Genomic DNA, 22,380 nt, shown 5'->3' on the forward strand with positions numbered 1-22,380 from the left:
CATATAGAGTCGTGCTTACGTCGAGAACGGGGCAAGCCTGTAATAAATTCCATGTTAATTACTTCCCACTTCCAAGTTGGGATTTCTATAGCTTGCAACAATTCGCCCGGCTTTTGGTGCTCGATTTTCACTTGTTGACAGTTGGGACATTGAGCTACAAATTCCGCTATATCCTTCTTCATCCCATTTCACCAATATACGGATTTAAGATCATGATACATTTTTGTTGCTCCGAGGTGGATAGAATAACGGGAACAATGAGCTTCTCTCAATATTTGGTGGCGTAAACATGCCACATCAGGAACACATAATCTGCCTTGGCATCGAAGAACTCCATCTCCTGAGATCTCAAATGATGACTTCTCCTTCTGAGGGAGTGTATCTCTGTAATGCATTAGCATGGGATCTTCGTATTGTCGCTCTTTCACTTCCATTACTAGCGGCGAGACTGCTGAATTCTGAATGGTAGTTCCCCTGCTACTTGAGTCCACTACTCGAACTCCTAGGCTAGCTAACTGTTGGAGCTCACGGGCCATTTCTCTCTTCTCTGGTTGTACGTCACACAAACTTCCCATAGATCTACGGCTAAGAGCATCAGCCACAACATTTGCCTTTCCGGGATGATACAGAATATCGACATCATAATCTTTTAGCAATTCCAACCATCGTCGTTGCCGCAAATTCAACTCTTTCTGCTTGAAGATATACTGAAGGCTCTTATGATCTGTATAAATATTCACATGGACACCATACAAATAATGTCTCCACATCTTTAGTGCATGAATCACTGCAGCCAATTCAAGATCATGGGTTGGATAATTCTTCTCATGTTTCCATAATTGCCTTGAAGCATACGTAATCACCTCACCATGTTGCATCAATACACAGCCTAGTACAACACCTGAAGCATCGCAATAAACAACATAACCTTTCAATCCCTCTGGAAGTGTCGGGGACCGGGGCGAGAAGTCAATCTATGTTTTAGCTCTTGGAAACTGCATTCACAAGCATCTGTCCATTGAAACTTCGCTGATTTCTGGGTCAACTTTGTTAGTGGCGCAGAAATAGAAGAAAAACCTTCAACAAATCTCCTGTAATAACCTGCTAAGCCTAGAAAGCTACGAACCTCCGTAGGAGTCGTGGGCCTTGGCCAAGTCTTCACGCCCTCAATCTTTTGGCTATCTACTCGAATACCATCGGCTAAAATAATGTGCCCCAAGAATGTCACTGAGTCCAACCAGAACTCACACTTAGAAAATTTGGCGAATAACTCTCAAGTTTGAAGCACTCTAAGGATAGTACGCAAATGATCCGCGTGTTCTGCCTCGGATCTAGAATACACCAAGCTGTCGTCGATGAATACAATCACAAATAGATCTAGGAAGGGCCTGAACACATTGTTCATCAAATCCATAAATACTTCCGGTGCATTAGTTAGCCCAAATGACATTACCCGGAACTCAAAATGGCCATATCATGTTCTGAAGGCTGTCTTAAGGATATCTTTCTCCCTAACTCTCACCTGATGATACCCGGACCTCAAATCTATCTTTGAAAACCATTTGGCACCTTGTAATTGATCAAATAATTCATCAATCCTTGGAAGAGGATATTTATTCTTAATTTTCACCTTATTCAATTGCCGATAGTCAATGCACATTCGTAAGGAGCCATCTTTCTTTCGGACAAACAATACGGGTGCTCTCCACGGGGATGAACTAGGCCTAATAAAGCCTTTTTCAAGCAAGTCCTTCAATTGCTCCTTCAACTCTCTCAACTCTGCGGGAGCCATTCTATAAGGTGGAATAGATATAGGCTTGGTGTCTGGAAACACGTCAATAGCAAAATCAATCTCCCACTCGGGAGAGAGGCCTGGAAGCTCTTCCGGGAACACATCCAGAAATTCATTCACCACGGGAACTGACTGAAGAGTTGGCGGTTCAGCTTCTACATCTTGAACCCGAACTAGGTGATAAATGCAACCTTTTGTGATCATTTTCCTTGCTTTAAGATAGGAAATAAACCTACCTTTTGGTGACGCAGTATTCCCTTTCCATTCTAAAATTGGTTCTCCCGGAAATTGGAAACGAACCGTTTTCATTCTACAATCAACATTGGCATAGCAAGAAGCCAACCAATCCATGCCCATAATAACATCAAAATCCACCATTTTTAACTCATGCAAGTCAATCATAGTACGACGGTCGCAAATCACAACTATGCAGTTTCTATATACTTAACTAGCTATTACCGATTCACCAACGGGTGTAGACACCTCAAAAGGTTTGATCGAATCCGGTTCGACTCTAAACCGACCCGCAATATACAGAGTAACATATAAAAATGTGGAGCCTGGATCTATCAAAGCATATACATCATGAGAAAATACCGATAATATACCTATGACCATATCAGGAGAAGACTCAAGATCTCGGCGTCCAGCCAAAGCATAAATACGGTGCTGAGGACCGCTAGAACTGGGGACTCTCCCTCTGCCTCTACCATGGCCGACTGGCGCATGTGAACCTGGCCCCATAGGGCGTATAGATGATGAAGATCCGGCTACCGACCCTGAAGGCTGGGTCCTACCTCTGCCACCAACTGAGGGGCAATCACGCATAATATGGTCTGGCCGACCACATGAATAGCAAACCTCTGAACCCAATCGGCACTGGCCCCAATGTAACTTCCCACACTGGGAACATCGTGGCACGGGTGGCCTCGCCTGACCCGAATCACCTCTGAACTGCGAACCGGAAAAACTCTGACTCGGCCCGGAATGAGTAGACCTATCAAATCTCTGGCCTGAAAACTGTGGAGGTGCACTAGTCATAGAATGACCTGAATGCCTAGAAAACTGTTGTCGGTGCCCGCCTCTGAACTCACTCATCGGACCCAAAGATCTGGCCCTTATACCCTCTATCATGCTCGCGCTCACTTCTTTGTTGTTGTTGGCATTCTTCTAAATTCTGAGCATGGGCCTGAATGCGGGAAATATCCATATTGTCCTAAAGGGATGCAATCAAGCACCTATCCATCAGATGTGGCCCTAGGCCTTTCACAAATCGGTACACTCGGTCACCCATATCCGCTACCATGGCCGAAGCATACCTAGCCAAAGAATTGAAGCGGAGACTATACTCTAAAGCACTCATGCTTCCTTGCCTCAAATTTAAGAACTTATCGGCTCTAGCTCGCCGAACTTCTGGAGGCAGGTAATGTCGGAGGAAAGCATCTAAAAATTCTTGCCATACCGGGGAAGGCGCATTGGCTCCGCGTGAAGCCATCCAAACCGTGTACCAATGAACCGCAATATCCCTCAACCTATAGGATGCTAACTCCACCGATTCGGTGTCCGAAGCATGTATTAACCGAAGTGTCCTCAACATTCCATCGATAAAATTCTGAGGGTCCTCATCCGGCTTTGATCCAAAGAATTTCGGAGGGTTCAAGCTAATAAAATCATGGCCTTTGCACTAACAGCCCTATCACCTTGCCCTGTACTTTGCCGCTGAGTCTGGGCGGCAACCAATTGAGTAAGCAATTGAATGGCCTCTTTTACATCTTGGCCTGAAGCATCCGGTGGAGGAACTGGAGGTGCTGGAGCTAGGGCTGAGGCTCCCTCACGCTCCTCAGACATAGGCACTGAATGGGAGGACTGAGATTGAGCCGCATTCTAGGACTCACTTTCCTCTACAACTGTTGGCGGTGCTCTTTCAGCCCGCTTTTCTGCCACTGTCTTGCCCTTTTGGGCTGCCGTAGCCTTTCTCTTTACAGGCATCTCTGCAATACATAACACACAGTTAAGGAAAAAGAAGTTCTTATGTCATAGCTCTATCGCACGATATTATAAAGAAAGAAGGTCATTCATTCCTAAAATGCCCGCAGCCTCTTGTTTATAAGTGTGGTGCGCAACACACCCATAACCAAGACTCTACTGGACACGGCTCGTAGACACACCCTAGGACAGAACTGCTCTGATATCACTTTTGTCACGACCCAACCGGAGGACCGCAACGGGCACCCGGTGCTAACCCACCCAGGCACCTCTTATCATACATTTACATTTACATCTAGGTGAGCCACATAGCTAATTCATACTTTCCATCCATTATTCATACTAATCCCATTGGCCAACGATACATATATATATATATATATATATATGTATGTATATCACCATTAATAACAATGCCCATATCAATGTACATAAGCCGACGAGGCTAACAAAATGATATACACAAGACTAGCCGACAAGGCCAAATACATCTAACCATATACACATGTCTACAAGCCTCTAAGGAGAGTATGTCATATCATATAGACGGGACAGGACCCCGCTATGTCCATAAATATGTACATAAAAGAATAAATACCAAAAGCTGTAACTCCGAATGAAATGGAGCTCCGCTATATAGTCCCTGAGTAATAAAGCTATGGATCAAGCCTGTCTCCCTAGCCACCTGCGGGCATGACGCAGCGTCCACAAATAAAAGGACGTCAGTACGGAGAATGTACTGAGTATGTAAAGCATGATCAATATCATTATAGAAGCATAATAAGCAACATAAGAAATACATAAGATGGGAGGTAGTAGAACCATCGTCATAAACACTTACTTGCTTTTCATAGGGACTTCCCATTTCTAATGTGTGATTGTGTACATACATCCATATCCGTATCCGTATTCAAATCCGTACTCATTTACATTCCGTATCCATTTTCGTATACATAGCATATTTCGTATTCATATTCATATTATATACATAGCATATCCGACCGTGAAGGTTCGGTGTTTTACATACCCGGCCATGGCAAGCTCGGTGATTATACATACCTGGCCCTACCAAGGCTCAGGGTTATCCGTACCCAACTGCAGTGGTGCGCGCGCAATACATATCATACCCGGCCTTATAAGCTCGGGGTTACATAATAGTCATACATAAACATATATATATATAAGAGCTCATAAGCATCTTTAGCATCATTACTATCGTCGTTCATCACATCCATCCTTAGAGGATTTCTCACCATATAAGGAATTTAGTACAATCGTAACATATCGAGAATCATGAGCTTAGTAGCTTTTAAAGATAAAATCATTTGGAGGACATCATAGGCTCATAGAAGAATAGATATTTGTCCAAGGAACCATGACTTATGAAAGAAGGGTTAGCCTTACATACCTTTCCATTCAATTATTCTATCACTTGCACGTTCTCCTTCAATGCTCACGTTTCTACCTTCATTAGAGTTATACTAACATTAGAAAATCGATAGCTTAGCATACATGACTAATGCTAGATAAAATTGGATAGCATCTCCTATATTTATACGACTTCGTCCATATCATATATCAACTCCCAAACATCAATAATAACATTCACAACATCATAACAATGGTTTTTATTCACCTACATTATCCTTACTTCTCAATTCACTTCCAATAATCCATATCCATGGTCATAGCACACTATTACATTCGCTCATATACAATGTTTATCCCATGTTCTCAATATCATTTATAACATGATTATAATCATAACATATCAAGAATCATTACTCAACCCAAGCTACTACTCACAAATATCACTATTCTCACATTCAAGACCCATTTTTTATATTCTTCTACAATCCAAGTGTTTCAATGTCTCAATACCTTAAACAATATGGAAATATCATAAAAATTACCTTATATGGTGTAGGAATTAACCTTGAGTGGAAATACTTCACTTGAACCAAAACCCTAGTTCACCTCCAATGGAATCTTTTGTAGTCCTCTAACCCTTGGAAGCTTTCTAACACGTAAACACTTGATTCTAGTCTTTGATCTTTGTGTTCTCTTGGACTTAAGTGGAATGTGCTTAGAGAAGGGTTTTGTGCTCTCAATACTTGTAGAAGATGAAAAACGAAGTAAAAGAACCCAAGGCATCTATTTATATAAAAACTAAAAATCAGCCCGTCGGGTACTATACGGACACTTATACGGTCCGTATAGTATTGTACGGTCCGTATAAGTGGCCGTGGTTCACCAACCAGAAAATCATCTCCCTGCTGGGAGTTATACGGACCCCTTATACGGACCGTATAAAGTTATACGGACCGTATAAGTGGTCGTATAACTCCACTTCTCTGAAATGGATTCCGTCGTTTCGTTCGATCTCCAATCCTTATGGAACCTTCTTAACACTTGTTTAGCACCTCTAACAATCTAAGGGACGTTATAAATCTTCTCCAAAATATTGTTAAGTCATCATTAACTTGGTACTCGTAAATCCTTTCCGATACATAACGTATACCTTGCCTTTTCTTGGCGAATTTTCTTCTCTTACCTCGAATGTCTTTGAAATCTTAATTAGGGCCATCAAATGCCATTTCTCACTTATCGAAACATCGCATATGTTATATCCCGTATTTTGAGCAACGGGACAATATGAGTGAATTATGACAAGTTAGGAACAAGACAATTCCGGGACATGAAGTCGGGATTTTTAATCACGATTTTGTTTTAAAATATAAGTGGTGTATGACTTTATTGGTATGAAAGTATTAAGGAAATACTTGGGGTCAAAATGGATTAAGAAAAACTTGTAAATTATGGAAATTTAGGGCCAAAGTGGCCGGCCATCTTAGTTTGTGGGCCATGGCCACATGAATTTTTTTTTATTTGGCAACTTAAAAGATGACTAAGTCATCTTGCTCTTCATTCCTCTAGAAAAATCAAGAAAAAACTTGAAGAAAACAAGGGCAAAGCTTTCGGCCAAGACCAAGAGAAAACAAGTCCAAGAATTAGCCATAGAAAAATTGGTTTCTTCTAGCAAAACAACTAATTGAAGGGTTCTCGTTAACGTAGGAGCGTTGTTTGGATCAATAAACCATCTGTTCCTCTCATCCACCACCTTAGCTAACGTGTGAAGTGAAGAAGAAAAGGTAAGAATTAATTCTCTTTTATGTGTTGTGAATGGTGTGGGCATGTCGTAGTATGTAAATATGAATGAAATTCATGAAAATCTATGTATTGGAACCAAGCCGTGAACATGGAGCATGCATGGCTTGTGGCCGTGTGTGTGCAATGTATTGTTGGATTGATAGATTGAATTATATGTAGCATGTTTCCTTGTTGTTGTAGTGTGTTGAATGAATGGGAATCATATATATGTGTGTGTATGAAGATGGCCGAATATAGGCCATGCTTGTGACAAGGATGAGTGAATGTTACTTAATGCCTTAGTTGTCGTCGTTGTGAATTCTATATCGATAATGAGCTTTTGGATGATCTAAGTTAATGTTGTGGTGGTTGCGGACTGTTTTGGAAGTCATTGTACGTTTAATGTAAAATTTTGTACTTAAGAGAATGACATTGTTAATGCATGGATTGTTGGTGTAATTCATGAAATTGGAAGAAAGGAATGCGAATGGTGTTGCTCTCGGGTTTGGGGGCAATTTCGGGCGAATTGGAACAATGTTTGGATTGTTTGAAAAATTGTGCGAATTGTTTAAGACGTTCTTGAATATTGTGTGGAAGGTTTTGGATTAGTAATCGAATGTATAACCGCGGATATAAGATTGAGCGTAAGTAGTTGAAATGAGTATATTTTGAATGTTGTTGAATGTTATTGGAATATTATGTATGTTGTTAAAGTCGTGTAGAAAGAACTAGTAATGTTGGAATGCATTGTGAATTGATTATTGATGTTGTAGTTTGGTTGTGGTTTGGTTGTTGTTGAAATTAGCCGAGTTGAAATCTCGGGGTTGGTGTATTTACAGGGGAAATGCTGCCGAAATTTCTGTAGAATTTAATGTTCGTTTGAAATTGAATGCCTAAGGGCTTATGGCTAACGTTTGGTATGTTGGCGTTATGTAGATCTTGGAGCATCCGAGAGTTGAGGCTTGACTTAGCTTGCGAGCGGACGAGGTATGTAAGGCGTCACTTTCTTTTCTTTGGCATGTCTTAGTGCTAACTAGGCTATGCCTCGAGCCTCGGGGTAATTCCACTCTTAGAATCCGAGCTTAGATACGTACTTTATTCGTTCCTAAAGACTTACTCTTTAATGTAACCAACCTAAGGTTCTTATGTTTTCAAATGATTGAATTTCAAAAGGCTTATAAAGAATTTTGCTACCAAAGAGGTTCCGAACTTCAAACGCTCGTAACTTTTGCCGATGAGCTCGGATCGCCCCGAAACATAATAGGTAATTTCATAGAACATAACATTCCCCTAACTCTCGTAGCCGGGCTCGGATGGGGTCGGCACCCGTCCGTGGGGCCCGCGGCTTTTCTACGCTTATCCTTAATGACCTCCGGAAAAAAATTTAATACTAATTTCACTTTGACTTCCGCATATGGATTTCTTACTTACTTAACGAGTTATGAGTATGATTTGATGCATATGGTTACTCACGACTCCGCTCGTGCTTATGGTTAATACCTCGTTTACCGGATCCCGGGCCGGTTATATTTCGTGCGCATTATGGTATATTCCGGTGTGATGCTGTGTTACGGTTCGCCGAGCTCCTCCTCAGAGGGCCGAGTTCCGTTTATATTTGGTGTTATGCTGTGTATGGTGTCATGGTTGGCTATGATGTGTTACGGGGATATGTCGGGTTACGGAGCTATGAAACTTTCTGGTGTGATACTGTGGTATGGCGCCATCGACAGGCGGGCGACCATCGTTCTAAGAGCCTATGCATGATTTATATTTTAACTAAATATTTTGACATTTTGCATATCATATCTATTTTCTGTATTTTGTTATTGTGGTTCTGTATTTCTGCTTTACATACTCAGTACATATTCCGTACTGACCCCCTTCCTTCGGGGGCTGCGTTTCATGCCCGCAGGTACAGACGTTCAGCTTGGTGACCCACCGCCTAGGACACCTATTCCGCTTTCATCGGGAGTGCTCGTCTTCGTTCGGAGCCGATATTTTGGTATATATACTTTTTCGATGCATATGTATCTATTTATTCAGGGGTACGACGGGGCCCTGTCCCGTCATATGATTTTGTTACTCTGTTTAGAGGTCTGTGGACATGTCGGGTAAGGCTATATCTGTACAGCTATGTGTGTGTGTTTTATGTATTGGGCGGTTCCCCCGCCACGGCAGCCTAGTCGGCTTGCCTTTGTGCATATTTCGAGATTCTGTACATTATGAACATTATGACCCTGGCTTATGCTACATATGTTGACTATTTTGTGATAATCTGAGGCTATATGTGATTATGTATAATTATGCGAGTTAGTATGCTAATTCTGAGTGTCAGGTACGTATGAGTGCCCAATTCGGACACAAGTCACGGCCTACGGGGTTGGGTCGTGACAGCATACTTCGTTAGTCTATTCGTTGCGCATCAACGAAAAATTTCTCGAGGTGTAACATTCATCCTGCTGGCGTTTTCTATTAAGAGGAACCTGGTTCTCAGGGAAACATCAATTACAAATTTGTCATCATCAAAAAGATGGAAATTGATGAGTTATGACATGTTGTAGTTTTGATGATTTGACAAACACGCCAAGGACCAGGTCCTTGATCAGGTTCCCTAGGCACTGTACGAAATATGACAGCTAGAAAGTTGTGTGCACTATTTTGACTGGCAGAACAGCAGTAGCACAGGTGCAGTATGCTGGAGGTCCAACCTGTAGCTAAAAGACAATATGAAAAGATGAAAGGTCCCTATCCATGGTCACATGATTCTCACATGCTCCCTAATATATATACAACATGTTGCTAGGTTAAAGACCAACACTTGCAAATCTGAAAATTATATTTCTCTCAAGTGCAGCCGCCACCCCTCTCAAGGTGCTCTCAAGAACAAAGCCTCAACAAGCCAAAGGACCAGATCCCTGAACTGAAGATGCTTCAAGTCCTTAGGTTGTTGAGTTCTTGTTCCTTTGTTCTATAAATTGTAAACCTACTCTTCTCTTTTAAGAAGTTGTTTGTAGGTGCTTGAATTCTCAAGGGCTGCTTGTAAGAAGTTTATCTTCACAAGCTTTTGAGTGGTACATTAAGTTAAAGTTAGTCTAGGTGTATTAGTTTAAATTCTCAGAAGTTGTTTATAGGTTATTTACCTACTTAAGCTTTGAGTGGTACACTTGTCTAAAGGTAGGTAAGGTGTATTAGGCTAGGCTAGAGGTAGTCAAGAGTTGCTTACAATAGAGTTATTATAAGCGTGAGGGATTAAGAGTATAATTCCTAGGTTGCAATAGGTTGTAATCTGAACATTTCTCAGTTTAGTGAAGTTGGAAATCCTACTGTGGTAGGTCGTGATTTTTAATCCCTTGAGTAAGGAGTTTTACACGTAAATATCTTGTCTTATTTACTTTCTGTCATTATCCGTGAAAACAGTTCAGGGACTAGTTCCCTTAGACTGGTTTGGTGAACCCTCAGGTTGTAAACTCATAGGTTCTTTCATGTATAGACACGAGATTGTAGACTTTTTGTGTACTGCTTTTGTATAAGCGATTCTACCCGTCTACACCAATGAAATATTTTCCTTATCGAAATTATGTATAGGGAGATGTTTCAATCACTAAGAGAAGCATGATACCCATAAATCATGACCACAAATTAAGAGATGACTTTTTTTTTCCAAAGGCCAAATCCCTAGCTCTAGCTAGGCTTTTGAAAAACTTTTGGTCCTGAAGCGGAGGAAAAGGGTCAATGAAACACCAAAGCAACCATAAGGAGAAAGAAATTCAAAAACTAAAATGATGTTTCTATTTTGAGGTTTCCCAGACATTCTAACTTTTGATGATTTAGGAACAACTACTAAATGGATTAGATCATTAGTTGTTTCAAGTTTCAGCTGTCCGAATTATTTTATTGTCAACTGCAAAGTGAGAAACAAGATACTTTGTTGTAGCATTCATCAATTTATCTCTTATCTTATCGGCTCTAATCTTGTCAATACTCCATAGCCCACCCATGAGTGAATTACGATAAGTTAGGGACAAGACTATCGAGATGAAGTAGAGACTTTTGTTGTTTTAAAGGCTTGAGTTGTGTATGAATTTAATGTCATGGAAGTGTTAAGGAAACATTGGAGTCATATTCCATTTTTAGTAAGTGTGCTATTTTGTGGAAAGTTTGAAAATTCAAAAAAAAAAAAAAAAAATTCACCATGTGGCCGGCCACCTTGGGTGGGCCATGGCCACATGGATGGTGAATATATAATTTAAAAGATGACTTAGTCATCTTGCCATTTCAACACTTAGAAAAATTCTAGAAAAATCAAGAAAACTTGGAGAGGAGAAAAACAAGAGGGTTCGGCCATAGCTTGAAATTCAAGACAATTTTTAAGCCATCAAAAAAAAAGTTTCTTCAAGCAAACTTGCTAATTCAAGGGTGCTTTTTAACGTGGAAGTGTTGTTTCAAGCGATAGATTGCTCGTTTTTCATCTTGGCCACTTTAGGCAAGTTGAGAAGTTGAAGAAGAAAGGTGAGTTCTAATCTTGTTTTATGTGTTATGAATGGTTTATATGTGTTGTAGTATGCTAAAAAGGAAGAAATTCATGATAGAAACCAAGTTGAAGTTGGGCCGTATATATGATGTTGGCCGTGTGTGTGTGTGTGTGTGTTAAAAGTCAATGAATTAATATTAGTTAGCATGTTTTGATTGTTGTAGTGTGAAGAGAAGAATGAAAATCATCTTGTGTGTGTGTAGGGGTGTTGGCCGTATGGTCCCCTTTGTGTAGTTGTGAATGAACAAATCGTCGTTAGTATTTCGTTATCGTCGTTATGGATTTTATGAGGAAAAATGCAAGTTTAATGACTCAAAATAATGTTATGTTAGTTATGGGATGATTTGGAAATTTATGCGAATTTTATGTGATTTTTGTATTTATGAGGATTGCATTGTTAATGTGTGGATTATTAGTGTAATTCATGAATTTGGAAGGAAAGAATGTAGATCATGTTGTTTTCGGGTTTGGAGACAAATTCGGGTGAGTTGGAGCCTTATTTGGGTTGGTTGGAAAATTGTATGAATTGTTTAAAACGTTCTTGAATATTGTTTGAATGGTTTTGGATTAGTAATCGAATGTATAAACGCGGATATTAGATTGAACGTAAGTAGTTGAAGTGACTATATTATGAGTGTTGTTGAATGTTGTTGGAATATTATGAATGTTGTTGAAGTCATGTAGAAAGAACTATTAATGTTGGAATGCATTGTGAATTGATTATTGATATTGTAGTTTGGTTGTTGGTTTGGTTGTTGTTGAAATTAGCCGAGTTGAAATCTCGGGGTTGGTGTATTTATAGGGGAAATGCTGCCGAAATTTCTGTAGAATTTAATGTTCGTTTGGAATTGAATGCCTAAAGGCTTATGGCTAATGTTTGGTATATTGGCGTTATGTAGATCTTGGAGCATCCGAGAGTTGAGGCTTGACTTAGCTTGCGAGCGGACGAGGTATGTAAGGCGTCACTTTCTCTTCTTTGGCATGTCTTAGTGCTACTAGGCTATGACCCGAGCCTCGGGGTAATTCCGCTCTTAGGATCCGAGCTTAGATATGTACCTTATTCATTCTTAAAGACTTACTCTTTAATGTAACCAAACTAAGGTTCTTATGTTTTCAAAAGATTGAATTTCAAAAGTCTTATAAAGAATTTTGCTACAAAAAGGTTCCGAACTTCAAACGCTCGTAACTTTTGCCGATGAGCTCGGATCGCCCCGAAACATAATAGGTAACTTCATAAGACATAACATTCCCCTAACTCTCGTAGTCGGGCTCGGATGGGGTCGGCACCCGTCCGTGGGGCCCGCGGCTTTTCTATGCTTATCCTTAATGACCTTCGGAAAAATTTAATACTATTTTCACTTTGACTTCCGCATATGGATTTCTTACTTACTTAATGAGTTATGATTATGATTTTATGCATATGGTTACTCACGACTCCGCTCGTGCTTATGGTTATTACCTCGTTCACCGGATCTCGGGCCGGTTATATTTCGTGCGCATTATGATATATTCGGTGTGATCTTTGTGTTACGGTTCGCCGAGCTCCTCCTAGAGGGCCGGGTTCCGTTTATATTTGGTGTTATCTTGTGTATGGTGTTATGGTTGGCTATGATGTGTTACGGGGATATGTCGGGTTACGGAGATATGAAACTTTTACGGTGTGATCTTTGTGGTATGGCGCCATTGACGGGCGGGCGACCATCGTTCTAAGAGCCTATGCATGATTTATATTTTAACTAAATATTTTGACATTTTGCATATCATATCTATTTTACGTATTTTTGTTATTATGGTTACGTTACTATATTCCTTGCTTTACATACTCGGTACATATTCCGTGCGACCCCCTTTCTTCGGGGGTGCGTTTCATGCCGCGGTACGGACGCTCGGCTTGGTGATCCACCCGCCTAGGACACCTATTCTCGCTTTTTACGGGAGTGCTCCTTCGTTCGGAGCTATATTTTGGTATATATATACTTTTCTGATGCATATGTATATATTTATTCAGGGGTACGACGGGGCCCTGTCCCGTCATATGATTTTGTCACTCTGTTTAGAGGTTTGTGGACATGTCTGTGGGTATGGCTATATCTGCACAGCTATGTGTGTGTGTTATATGCTTTGGGCGGTCCACCCGCCACGGCAGCCTAGTCGGCTTGCCTTTGTGCATATTTCGAGATTCTGTACATTATGACAGCCTAGCCGGCTTTTCTGACATATGTTGACTATTTTGTGATAATCTGAGGCTATATGCGATTATGTATGATTGTGCGAGGTAGTATGCTAATTCTGAGTGTCAAGTGCGTACGAGTGTCCAATTCGGACACTAGTCACGGCCTACGGGGTTGGGTCGTGACAAAAGTGGTATCAGAGCGGTTCGTCCTCGGAATGTCTACAGACCGTGTCTAGTAGAGTCCTGTTTATCGGTGTGTTGTGCACCACATCTATAAACGAGGAGGCTACGGACATTTAGGATGTTGTCTTTCTTTCGATCTTAGATCGTGCGATAGAGCGGTATTATTAGGATGACTTCTTTCTAACGAATCGTTATGTTTTCGAGCGATGCCTCCGAGAAAGGCGACGGCCCGAAGGAGGGCAAGTCTCCGCTGCGGGGAGAGACCAGTCGGGCCCCGAGAGTTACTAGGGCCCGTGCTCAGCTCGAGCCGGAGGTTGTGCCCCGGTCGGCCAGTTATGCCATCCCATCACCATCAGAGGGGCACAGAGCAGCCCGGCGTGCAGGACAGGAGGCGGCTCCACCGCCCGCCCCTGAGGTTCGAGCGCCGAGCCTCCAGCTCCTCAGCCGGGGGCGGAGGACGGGGCTATGAGGGACGCTGTTCGGCTATTGACCGGCGGTAGCGGGGGCGAGGTCCGAGGCACGGGGATCGAGAGGATGATCATGCGGGCGGACGTGACAGTCAGAGGGCTCGCTATTTCTTGACCTGTAATCCGCCAGAGTTTTTCGGGTCAAAGCCCGAGGAGGACCCTCAGGAGTTTATCAGACAGATGCGGCGTACGCTGCGGCTTGTCAGGGCTTCCGAGACCGAGTCGGTAGAGTTGGCGTCTTATCGGCTGCACGACATAGCAGCCAATTGGTATGAGTCATGGGAGCTGTCCAGAGGTGAGGATGCTCCGCCAGCTGTATGGGACGAGTTCGTGGAGGCCTTTCTTGGCCATTTTCTACCCCCAGAGACTAGACGAGCCAGGGTTCACAGATTTTTACATTTGAGGCAGGGCGGCGGGGAGTGTCGGGAGTACGGTCGGAGTTTGATTCTTTGGCCGGATACGCTCCTCATATTGTAGCGAGACATGGCTGATAGAGTACACCAGTTTGTGATTGGGTTGGATGATTATTTGATTGACAGCTGTATGGCGATGGCTTCTCAGCCTGGCATGGACATTGCACGAGTACAGGCGTACGCCCAGGGCATGGAGGAGCGACACAGGGGGCGCCAGCCCGACAGGAGTTATGACAGGAGCCGGCCCAAGAGGGCTAGGTCAGCCGGGTATTCTGGAGATTCTCGAGGCAGACAGCCTCAGCAGCAGCACAGCAGATATTCCTCCCAGCCAGCCCGGAGTACGCCCCCACAGGTTACGGGCAGGGAGACCCGACAGTGCTGGATATTCAGGAGCGGGTCAGAGCTCCAGGGCTTCAGGCTCACAGACGGGCAGAGGTACCGGTCAGTTGAGGCCACCTAGACCTCCGTGTTCCCACTGTGGGAGACACCACCCTGGAGAGTGCTATCGGGCTACAGGTGCTTGCTTTATTTGTGGCCGTCAGGGCCACCTTATGAGAGATTGCCCGCGTGGGGGTAGTGCAGGTGGTGCGGCGCAGCCTACAGGTTCAGGTCTTTGGTTCATCTTCATCATCAGTAGCCATGCGCCCTGCGGGGCGAGGTATGCCGGCACCGGCAGGCCGCGGTAGAGGCCGTGGCGGAGCAGCCAGTTCTAGCGGTCCTTCGAACCGCATATATGCTTTGGCCAGCCGTCAGGACCAGGAGGCGTCGCCTAACGTGGTTACAGGTACATTATTGGTTTTCTCTCGAACTGTATATGCACTGATAGATCCTGGTTCTACTTTATCATATATTTCCCCTCTTGTTGCTAATAAAATTGGGATAGAATCTGAACCAATAGAACCATTTGAGGTAGCCACTCCGGTAGGGGATTCTATTATAGCCAGACAGGTATATAAAGATTGTTCGATAATTATCTGTGACCGTTGCACTAAGGCAGATTTGATAGAGCTAGATATGATCGAATTTGATGTTATTATGGGAATGGACTGGCTGGCTTCTTGTTATGCTAATGTTGATTGTCAAAAGAAAGTAGTCCGCTTCCAATTTCCAGGTGAACCGGTTATAGAATGGGCAGGTAATACAGCAACGCCGAGGGGTAAGTTTATTTCATACCTCAAGGCAAGAAAAATGATCAGAAAAGGCTATATTTATCATCTGGTTCGCGTACATGATCTAAAAGCTGAAGCACCGACTATTCAGTCAGTTCCAGTGGTTAATGAATTCCCAGATGTATTCCCAGACGAGCTTCCAGGTCTTCCTCCTGAACGGGAGATAGAATTCACGATAGATGTGCTGCCAGACACTCAGCCTATATCTATTCCTCCGTACAGAATGGCACCGGCAGAATTAAAAGAATTAAAAGAGCAGCTGAGAGATTTACTAGAGAAGGGCTTTATCCGACCCAGCACGTCACCCTGGGGAGCACCGGTATTATTTGTGAGAAAGAAAGACGGGTCGCTGCGGATGTGTATTGATTATCGGCAGCTGAATAAGGTAACTATAAAGAATAAATACCCCCTCCCCAGGATTGACGATTTGTTTGATCAGTTACAGGGAGCTAAATGTTTCTCAAAGATAGACCTGCGGTCGGGTTACCACCAGGTGCGAGTACGGGAGGCAGATATTCCCAAGACAGCATTCAGGACCCGGTATGGGCATTATGAATTCAGAGTTATGTCTTTTGGGCTGACGAATGCTCCGGCGGTATTCATGGATCTTATGAATCGGGTATTCAGACCGTTCTTGGATATGTTCGTGATCGTATTTATTGATGATATTCTGGTTTATTCTCGGTCAGAAGAAGAGCACGCGGATCATCTGAGGACGGTACTTGGGGTACTTCGGCATCAGAAATTATATGCAAAATTTTCTAAATGTGAATTCTGGCTGACATCAGTGGCATTCTTGGGACATATTATTGGAGCTGACGGCATCGGGTGGATACCCGAGAAGATCGAAGCCGTGAAGAATTGGCCCCGCCTACAACGCCGACTGCGAGGTACGTAGCTTCGGGGATTGGTGGTTATTACGAGAAGATTTGTGGAGAAATTTGCTTCAATATCAGCGCCCTTAACAAGGCTAACTCAGAAGGGAGCCAAATTCCAGTGGACAGATGCCTGTGAACGAAGCTTCCAGTTGCTGAAGGAAAAATTGACTACAGCCCCAGTTCTGACACTTTCTGAAGGACCAGAAGGGTATGTTATTTATTGTGATGCTTTAGGTGTTGGACTGGGTTGTGTATTAATGCAGCACGGCCGAGTCATAGCATATGCTTCCCGACAGCTCAGAAAACATGAAAAGAATTATCCCACTCATGATCTGGAGCTCGCAGCGGTAATTCATGCTCTGAAGATATGGAGACATTATTTATATGGGGTTCATGTTGATATCTACACAGATCATAAAAGCCTCCAATATATCTTTAAACAGAAGGAGCTGAATTTGCGACAGAGGAGATGGTTAGAGTTGCTGAAAGATTATGATGTTGATATTCTATACCATCCTGGGAAAGCCAATGTGGTAGCAGATGCCCTCAGCCGTAAATCTATGGGCAGCCTAGCGGACGTGCCATCAGAAAAGAAAGAAATGGTTCGTGAAATTCAACAGTTGGCAAGTCTTGGAGTCCGTTTGGCCGAATCTGGGGATGCTGGGATTTCTGTTCGTGAAGTTGCTGAATCTTCTATTCTGGAAGAAATAAAGCGCCGTCAATATGAAGATCCTGTTCTGGTGCAGTACAGAGACACAGCCCGTGAAAAGGAGAAGACGCCGTTCGAGATTACACCAGATGGGGTATTATTACACAGGGGCAGATTGTGTGTACCGGAGGTTGCTGAGCTACGGCGACAGGTTATGGGCGAGGCACATTACGCCCGTTATTCTGTTCATCCAGGAGCTACAAAAATGTATCACGATCTCAGGTGTCTGTACTGGTGGGACGGTATGAAAAAGGATATCGCAGAATTCGTGGCTCAGTGCCCAAATTGCCAGCAGGTCAAGATTGAGCACCAGAAACCCGGTGGCTTATTGCAGGAAATGGAGATTCCGACGTGGAAGTGGGAAATAATTAATATGGATTTCATTACAGGTTTGCCCCGCACTCCACGGAGGTATGATTCCATCTGGGTTATCGTTGATAGGCTGACAAAATCAGCCCATTTTCTTCCGGTTAGGACTACTTATTCGGCTGAGGATTATGCCAGATTATATATTAAGGAGATAGTAAGACTTCACGGAGTTCCCATATCTATTATCTCCGACAGAGGTGCCCAGTTTACAGCTAATTTCTGGAGATCATTTCAGGAAGGATTGGGGACCCGGGTGAGTCTTAGTACGCATTTCATCCTCGGTCGATGGACGGGCCGAGCGTACTATCCGGACGCTAGAAGATATGTTACGGGCCTGTGTTATTGATTTCAGAGGTAGCTGGGATGATCATCTGCCATTGATTGAATTTGCTTATAATAATAGCTACCATTCCAGTATTCAGATGGCACCGTACGAGGCTTTGTACGGCAGAAAATGCAGGTCACCAATTGGCTGGTTCGATGTTGGAGAAACTAAATTAATTGGCCCAGATATGATCCAGCAAGCGGTAGACAAAGTGAAGCTTATCCGGGAGAGATTATTAGCGGCCCAGAGTCGATAGAAATCGTATGCAGATAATCGACGTCGGCACTTGGAATTTCAGGTTGGTGATTGGGTATTCCTGAAGGTATCACCTATGAAAGGTGTTATGAGATTCGGCAAGAAAGGGAAGCTCAGTCCAAGATATATTGGGCCTTATCAGGTTATTCGGAGAATAGGCAAAGTTGCCTACGAATTGGATCTACCAGCTGATTTGGGCGCAGTGCATCCGGTATTTCATGTTTCTATGCTTCGTAAATGTATTGGTGACCCTTCCAGAATATTTCCTGTAGATGATGTCCAGGTCACGGAGGAGCTGTCCTACGAAGAGCAGCCTATAGCTATATTGGATCGGCAGATAAGAAGGTTGCGGAACAAGGATGTGGCCTCTGTTAAGGTGCTTTGTGGCGGAATAATAATCGGGAGGAAATGACCGGGAAGGCGAGGAGCAGATGCAGAAGAAGTATCCCCACTTATTTCCGGTGCCCACAGGTAATTTAAATTCTTAACTTAATTATGTTGAGCAATGAATGAATTGTGTGTGATATTTATAGAAGCACTCCCCCGAACTATTTATAAGGCCCGTAAGGTTAGTTTAACATTCGAGGACGAATGTTCTAAAGGGGGGGAGGATGTTATATCCCGTATTTTGAACAACGGGACAACATGAGTGAATTACGATAAGTTAGGGACAAGACTATCCCGAGATATGAAGTAGAGACTTTTGTTTGTTTTAAAGGCTTAAGTTGTGTATGATTTTATTGGTATGGAAATGTTAAGGAAACATTGGAGTCATATTCCATTTTTAGTAAGTGTGTTATTTTTGGAAAGTTTGAAAATTCAAAAAAAGAAAAGAAATAAAAGCACCATGTGGCCGGCCACCTTGGGTGGGCCATGGCCACATGGATGGTGAATTGTGGTATATTTAAAAGATGACTTAGTCATCTTCCTCATTCCACACTTAGAATTCTAGAAAAATCAAGAAAAACTTGGAGAGAAAAACAAGAGGCCTATTCGGCCATACCCTAGAAATTCAAGACAATTTTTAAGCCATCAAAAAAATAAATTCTTCAAGCAAACTTACTAATTCAAGGGTGCTTAGTAATGTGGAGTTGTTATTTCAAGCGTTAGATTGCTCGTTTTCTCTATCCGCCACTTTAGGCAAGTTGAGAAGTTAGAGAAGAAAGGTGAGTTCTAATCTTGTTTTATGTGTTATGAATGGTCTATATGTGTTGTAGTATGCTAAAATGAAAGAAATTCATGATAGAACCAAGTTGAAGTTGGGCCGTATATATGGTGTTTGGCCGTGTGTGTGTATGTTGTGTTAAAAGTCATGAATTAATTCTAGTTAGCATGTTTTGATTGTTGTAGTGTGAAGAAAAGAATGAAAATCATCTTTGTGTGTGGGTATGGTGTTGGCCGTATGGTCCCCTTTGGTGTAGTTGTGAATGAACAAATCGTCGTTAGTATTATCGTTATCGTCGTTATGGATTTTATGAGGAAAAATGCAAGTTTAATGACTCAAAATAATGTTATGTTAGTTGTGGGATGATTTGGAAGTTTATGCGAATTTTATGTGATTTTTGTATTTATGAGGATTGCATTGTTAATGTGTGGATTATTAGTGTAATTCATGAATTTGGAAGGAAAGAATGTAGATCATGTTGTTTTCGGGTTTGGAGACAAATTCGGGTGAGTTGGAGCCTTATTTGGGTTGGTTGGAAAATTGTATGAATTGTTTAAAACGTTCTTGAATATTGTTTGAATGGTTTTGGATTAGTAATCGAATGTATAAACGCGGATATTAGATTGAACGTAAGTAGTTGAAGTGACTATATTATGAGTGTTGTTGAATGTTGTTGGAATATTATGAATGTTGTTGAAGTCATGTAGAAAGAACTATTAATGTTGGAATGCATTGTGAATTGATTATTGATATTGTAGTTTGGTTGTTGGTTTGGTTGTTGTTGAAATTAGCCGAGTTGAAATCTCGGGGTTGGTGTATTTATAGGGGAAATGCCGAAATTTCGTAGAATTTAATGTTCGTTTGGAATTGAATGCCTAAAGGCTTATGGCTAATGTTTGGTATATTGGCGTTATGTAGATCTTGGAGCATCCGAGAGTTGAGGCTTGACTTAGCTTGCGAGCGGACGAGGTATGTAAGGCGTCACTTTCTCTTCTTTGGCATGTCTTAGTGCTACTAGGCTATGACCCGAGCCTCGGGGTAATTCCGCTCTTAGGATCCGAGCTTAGATATGTGCCTTATTCATTCTTAAAGACTTACTCTTTAATGTAACCAAACTAAGGTTCTTATGTTTTCAAAAGATTGAATTTCAAAAGTCTTATAAAGAATTTTGCTACAAAAAGGTTCCGAACTTCAAACGCTCGTAACTTTTGCCGATGAGCTCGGATCGCCCCGAAACATAATAGGTAACTTCATAAGACATAACATTCCCCTAACTCTCGTAGTCGGGCTCGGATGGGGTCGGCACCCGTCCGTGGGGCCCGCGGCTTTTCTATGCTTATCCTTAATGACCTTCGGAAAAATTTAATACTATTTTCACTTTGACTTCCGCATATGGATTTCTTACTTACTTAATGAGTTATGATTATGATTTTATGCATATGGTTACTCACGACTCCGCTCGTGCTTATGGTTATTACCTCGTTCACCGGATCCCGGGCCGGTTATATTTCGTGCGCATTATGGTATATTCGGTGTGATGCGTGTTACGGTTCGCCGAGCTCCTCCTCGAGAGGGCCGGGTTCCGTTTATATTTGGTGTTATCTTGTGTATGGTGTTATGGTTGGCTATGATGTGTTACGGGGATATGTCGGGTTACGGAGATATGAAACTTTCCGGTGTGATGCTGTGGTATGGCGCCATTGACAGGCGGGCGACCATCGTTCTAAGAGCCTATGCATGATTTATATTTTAACTAAATATTTTGACATTTTGCATATCATATCTATTTTCTGTACTTTGTCATTATGGTTACTATATTCCTTGCTTTACATACTCGGTACATATTCGTACGACCCCCCCTTTCTTCGGGGGCGTTTCATGCGTTTCATGCCCGCTAGGTACGGACGCTCGGCTTGGTGATATATATACCCGCCTGTATATATTTAGGACACCTATACAGGTAAGGCTTATACTATGTGTGTGTGTTTTAGTGCTCCTTCGTCGGAGCCTATATTTTGGTATATATATACTTTTCGATGCATATGATTATATATATATATTTATTCGGGGGTACGACGGGGCCTGTCCCGTCATATGATTTTGTTACTTAAGCATTTGTTTAGAGGTTATGTGGACATGTACGTGGGTATGCATTATATACGTACTAGGAATCCTATAGTCTATGTGTGTGTGTTATATAATTTGGGCGGTATTATGTCCAATCGCCACGGCGGCCTATAGTCGGCTTGCCTTTGTAAAACATTACTAAAGGTGGTAGAGCTACTAACAAACTAGTTGCAAACAACAGTCACGACAGATTATAGCTCTGTTTGGTACCTATTCATCCTCGAATATGAAGTTGAAAGTTATTATCAATATCAAGATTCAAATATTGGCGTGCATGCGGCCTCAACCACTAAAGGTTGTAAAGCAACTAACAAACTGGTTGCACTATACAGTCATAATGGATTACAGCTCTCATGGGACCTATCCATCCTTGAATATGATGTGTTGAAAGTCATTACAAGGATCAAGATTCAATAATGACATAATACTCACACAAACAAAGACATTAGAATGTAAGAAAGCATGTCTAGAATCTTCAAATATCACAAAAGAATAGAAGCGAAAAGGATTATAGCTCATCTTTGATTAACATAGAAGGCCAGCTGCTTACAGCACATCAAAATTTGAACTATGAATCCCTTCAAAATCAAAATTGAGAAGATGAAAAGAAAAAAAAACAATAAATACCAAAGTAACATAGCAAACCCAATATCTGCTTCAAGACAGAGTAATGCCTGCTGAAACCAAC

This window comes from Lycium ferocissimum, chromosome 2 (genome assembly GCF_029784015.1).
Source record: "Lycium ferocissimum isolate CSIRO_LF1 chromosome 2, AGI_CSIRO_Lferr_CH_V1, whole genome shotgun sequence".
In the NCBI taxonomy this organism is placed as follows: domain Eukaryota; kingdom Viridiplantae; phylum Streptophyta; class Magnoliopsida; order Solanales; family Solanaceae; genus Lycium; species Lycium ferocissimum.